The following is a 6,000-nucleotide window of genomic DNA, read 5'->3' on the forward strand; positions in this document are numbered from 1 at the left end:
CATCTTCACTTCTGGTCATGTACACATTTACTGATTAAGGAAGTTTCTTATAAGCAACATATTGTTGGGTCTTATTTTTTTAATCCATTCAGCCATCTGCATCTTTTAATTGGGAAATCTATTAAATTTATGTTCACGTTTATTATTGATGAGTAATGAGTTAATCCTGTCGTTTAAGGAAAGCTTGTTTTGATCTGTTTCTAGTAGATTTTGTACTTTCACATTTTCATCAAGTTAGCTGTCCACTGATTCTGTATGTGGGACTCACTTAAGCATCTTTTGTTAAGTCTGGTCTGGTGGTGTTGAATTCCCTCAGGTTTTATTTATCTTGGAGTCTTTATTTCTCCAAGAAATATTTGTGAGTCACTTGTGAGATACAGCTTTGCTGAGGAAAATATTGTTGGTTGGCAGTTTCTTCCAGAGCTTGGAATATGTTTTTCTATTCCTTCCTTGTTTATTAAGTTTCTTATGAAAAATCTACTAATCCTCTGGGGGTTCTCTTAAAATTATCATGGCATTCGTTAAACTTATCTGGACAATAAGATGCTGGACTCTATACTTGGTATATGCTTGCAATGAAGGAATCTCAACTGAACTTGCACTGTGGTTATGCAACAAGGTGGAGGAATCCACCATGGCGGGAGGGTTAGAGGATGGGTGGGGGGAATCCCAGTGCCTATAAAACTGTGTCACATAATACATTGTAATAAATAAATAAATAAATAAATTCAACTCAAACTTTCTGAAAAAAATTATCATGGCATTTTTCTTTTACAATTTTTAGAATATTCTATTTGTGTTGTCCTTTTGAGAGTTTGTAATACATCACAGTGAAGACTTTTTTCTGTCCTTATCTATGTAGGGTCCTATGGTCTTATTCTCAGATATTCATATTTTTCCTAGATTGAGAAATGTATAGCTATTATGTTACTGAATAGCTTTTCTAAGCTTCAGCTGCTTCCTTAGCTCTCAGGACTATGTACAATTCAAACACTCCTTTGCATAATGATTTCCCAGAATTCTTGGAAGCTGTCTGTTCTTTTTTATCTTTTTATCTTTTTTATCTTTCCATCTGTTTGGGATATTTCAGAAAACCTGTTTTCAGGTTTCAGGTAGTCTTCCGTTTGATCTAGTGTAAGGGGTGAGGAACTTTTTTTTTCTGCCAAGGGTCATTCAGATATTTATAATATAGTTCATGGGCCATACACAATTAATAACTTAAAATTTAGCCTACTGTATTTATTGAATTTTGAGTCCCTACCCTAGTCTAGTGTGTTGTTTCTTTGGCATTTGTTACTAAGGCATTGTTGCATTCCTTGGAGACATCATGCTTCCATGGTTTTTCATTTTTCTATTGATGGAAATGAATATTATGATCAATTTATGCTAGTTTAAAAATAAATGGAGTTGTGCTTACTGATAACTCTGCCATTTCCCCTTTGCCCTCCATCTTGACAAACTGATAAGAACGGCCAGGTGCTCCTTCTTTGGCGCTAGCTGGAAGTTCAAGCCACAGACGCCTTCACAGGCATTCAGGAACCGTTATCCCAGGCCCGACTGGTAACTACCATAAATATTCCGTCAATCTTTTTCATTATTTTCTCCAGCCGTTTTCTGCTCAAATTGGAAAACCTGCCCTACTCTTGCTGGTAAGCTTCATTATGTGTGTAATAAGCCATTAAGTTTTACCTTCTGAAAGAGTGTGTGTGTGTATGTGTGTGTAGTGAGTGCGTGTGTGTGATGTAAGTTTTGACATCAGGAGTAAATTTTGTGATGGGGAGGGATGGGTTGAAGTAGAACACCATTCACAAAAATACTACTAAAAACAATCAAGAACAGTTATATATTACTTTGAAAAGATCATTATTAAGACTTGTCAACAGAAAAACCACAGAAACCAAAAAGCAATGTAATGATTATAATGTGCTGAAAGAAAGTAGCATAAGTATAAGAAGTCTGTATTCGTAGAACATTTGTTTCAGAAATATAGGTAAAACATGACACTTAGAACAAAGTTGATACTTGTCCCTGGCAGGACCATGCTAAAGTAACACCAAATGTTTCTGTTTTCTAACTAGGAGTTCTTAACTAGGGGGATTTTCCCCCTTCTCCTCTCAGGTGATATTTGGAAATATTTGGAAGCATTTTAAAAAAAAGATTTATTTTTATTGGAAAGTCAGATATATAGAGAGGAGGAGAGACAGAGAAGAAGATCTTCCATTTGATGGTTCACTCCCCAAGTGACCACAGTGGAGCTGAGCCGATCCAAAGCCAGGAGCCAGGAGCTCTTCTGGGTCTCCCATATAGGTACAGGGTCCCAAGGCTTTGGGCCATTCTCGACTGCTTTCCCAGGCCACAAGCAGGGACTGGATGGGAAGCTGGGCTGCCGGGATTAGAACCGGCGACCATATGGGATCCCAGTGCATGCAAGGCAAGAACTTCTTCCATGGTTTACTCTCCATATGGCCCCAACAATTGGAGCTGAGCTGATCTGAAGGTAGGAGTCAGGAGCTTCTTCCAGGTCACCCACACAGATACAGGGTCCCAATGCTTTGGACCGTGCTCTCCTGCTTTCCCAGGCCACAAGCAGGGAGCTGGATGGGAAGCGGAGAAGCCAGGACACCATTCAGTGGTGAGTGGAAAACAAAGTGCCTGAGGTCTATATAGTGAAATCCTAGTCACCTTTAACAGTGCATGCAGCCAGTTGAATGATAGCAAGAGTAATATAACAAGTGAAATAAACCAGTCTCAACAAGTAACTTTACTGTATGATTCCAGTTCTATGACTTTCTCAGGAACACAAAACTGTATTGATGGAGCACATACCATTGGTTATAAGGGGTCAAGTTTGGATGGAAAGTACTACTTTAAGGGGAAAGCATGGGCCGGTTTTTAGGAATGATGAAACTGTAATCTGATGGAACTATAAACTGATTTGGGAGACGTTTCATGGAAATATTAATGTGTAGGATTCATTGAACTAGTGAACTGTCCATCCTAAGAGATCAATTTTATTATATTAATTTTTGATGCATTTTTTTTGAAAGTCAGATTTCATGGAGGGACAAGGAGAGACAGAGAGCTATGTTCCAACCACTGGTTCACTCCCTAAGCAGCCACAAAATGGCTAGATCTGAGCTGATCTGCTGCTGGGAGTCATGAGCTTCTATGTCTACCACATGGGTCCAGGGTCCCAAGGCTTTGGGGCATCCTGTGCTGCTTTCCTAGGTCAGAAGAAGAAAGCTGGATTTGAAGTGGAGCTGGGACATGAATTGGCACTCATATGGAATGCCAGTGCCTGTGCATAGATAATTAGCATGCCACCACACCAGATCCTATGTATTAAATTTTAAAAACATACTAGAAAATGACATAATTGAGTAATTATATGTACCGAAAATAATGATATCTGATCATATAGCTTGATACAAAGATATAATTTGAGAATTTTAGAGTAGTGATTTTTGAGGCGAGTGTGTATAAAAGACATGTATAGTTGCCTGTGCCTTACCTGCTTCTTGCTCACTAGGTCAAGGCTAGTCTTTTGGGGTATATGTCTTTTGATACAGCTTTATGGATATTGCTGTTATAACACTGCGAGTGGAAAATACTCTGAACTTCCAAATTACTCCAGATCTTCAGAGTGCTATTTCTCATAAGGAAACTCCTAATAAGTAACAGAAAGCACTGGGTTGTTATTCATGAAATAATAATAATAATTCATGATTGTATTAGTGTTGACAGTTGAACTGTCATCACAAAGACACCCCAAATCTGACATAAGGAGTAGGACAAATGTGAATTTTCTTGTTATATCACGATCCCCGAAGGATGAGTGGGTGAGCGTGCTCTTCACACTCACACAGAGATTGTGGCTTCTGTCCTCTTGTGGTTTTGATGTTCTCTTTGGGCCATAGCAGTTTGCAGTCCTGAAAGTGGCATGTATTCTTCTGCCCATGTTTCATTGGCAATCAGTGACACAGCCCCAACTTGCTGCTAGGGAAACTTGAAAGTAGAGGCTGTGAGTCCAGGAAACAAGGAAATGGCTACAACTGCAAATACTTAATCAATGTGCCAATGCAAAGTAGACCCACATAGTTTCATAATTAGTGACATACAGAATACATACAGATTTAAAAGTTATTGCCAAAGGCAATTCAACCTCATGAAATAGCCAAGGTTTCAAAGCATAATCGTGTTAGGATTTTCCTCTCTCTGGAGTGGCTGTAAATCTTAGGTTTTCCCTGACTGCCATCCATGGGTTACTACTTTATCCTAGTGGATGGCTTGATGCCTAAATGTCCAACATGTGGCCAGTTGTCCCTGTCACAAAAGTCTTGTTTATACTGGCAGATGTTCTTGTAGAAGGACTTTCAGCTAAGTGGGAACCAAGGAACTAAATCTCACAGAGCCTTTCGCCTATATGGTTCTTATTTATGATTGGCTACGCGAGACTTCAGGAGGTGTAGGTAAAGTTGCAGCCATTATCCTCTGAAGGTAAGTGGAAGGTGCTAGGCAGGGCTGTGCGGTGTGCTGATTTCCACTGAATTGCTGGCCCACTTTTTAGATCTGCAGTTGAGCCCACAAAGGTTGCAGTCCTTCCTGACTTTTTCAGCTTCTTTTAAACTCTGAACCTATGTAGCTCCATGGTAGAAAGTGCTGACTTCTGCAGGCCACTTGCTTCACTGGAGCTGGCAAAGTTCAGTGACAGATGGTTCCTGGTTTGTTGTTGTGGATTCCAGTTTGTCCGTTCTTTGTCATGCTTTCTTTCTGACTGCAGTCTCTGTTACCTACAGTGACTTTAAGCTCATTTCCATGGGCAGAGGGAGCAGCTTTCTTCTCAGTTCCTCTCCAGTTTCCTCAAATTCATTAGGTCTCATCATTTTTATAACTTCCAGATTCCTCCTTCTCCCATCTGCAACACTTTGGCAAAAAACCCATTGCGTTTATCATGTGATTGTGGAAATTAAATCTCACATTTTGTGCTGTGGCTGTCCTTTGTTCAGTGGAAACTCGGTTTTCTCTATGGCTTCTGTTCCACATTTGTAAAGGAAAGGGTTTTATCCAAGTTAGGCTTTGGCAGGAAAAAATAATTTTTAGATTGGGGCCAAGATGAAAAATGGTTTTCTAGTTTTCTGGAAACACAAATACAACGATTCCTCCTTTCTTCCATTGTAAATATTCTACTGTCTGCAGCAGCTTCTGTTGGCTGCACAACTGTTGAAATATTTCATGTCCAACTGATATTTAAACAACATATATCTACGAAAGTTTGTTTCATTAATGTTTTCTACTGCTAACCTGAAGTTATTAAACATGTTAGATAAGTTTGATCATAAATTAAGAACCAGTTGGAAGTCATGTGACTTATGGCCCTTCTCAAGATGCTGCAAGAAAGACCTACATTCGTATGACCCAAGATAAATATTCCTTTCTTGGCTCATAGTCCAGAAATGTGCTGTCCAAGGCTAATAAAGCCACTCTGCAATCCTCAGTATGGGGCCTCCAGGAAATTGTTAATGATGCCTGTCCTGTTCTGACCCAGGAGAGCCCAGGAATCCTCCATTGTAGATGGACATTTTGAAAGTAGTCAGACTGCTTATGATCTACATCAAAGAATTGTAAAACCTAATATACTTTCAATACCCTATGTTATTCCGTAATGGGGCGGGAGAACAGAGAAATCTTCCATCACCCTAGAAGTTGTGAGGAAGACATGAAATATTAGTTACTCCTCACTAGGTTATTGAAGATTTTTCTGCACACCCCTCCTAAAACTGTTCTGCACCTAAACTGCTGACATATGCCTTGTTAGAGTTATAAGCTAGTCTAGACTACCTGAAAAAAGCCAGGTTCAGCAAAATTATGCTTCAACACTATAAAATGCTAACTATTATAATGAAAATAGACACAAGACAGCTGAACAGTAATCTATAGCCATTTTAAGATGTATAGAACCCGGTTGTATATAAATTAATATAGGAATGTCAATGAAGTAGT

The sequence above is a fragment of the Ochotona curzoniae genome, unplaced genomic scaffold (genome assembly GCF_017591425.1).
Source record: "Ochotona curzoniae isolate NIBS_2020 unplaced genomic scaffold, NIBS_Ocur_1.0 contig_1274, whole genome shotgun sequence".
In the NCBI taxonomy this organism is placed as follows: Eukaryota; Metazoa; Chordata; class Mammalia; order Lagomorpha; family Ochotonidae; genus Ochotona; species Ochotona curzoniae.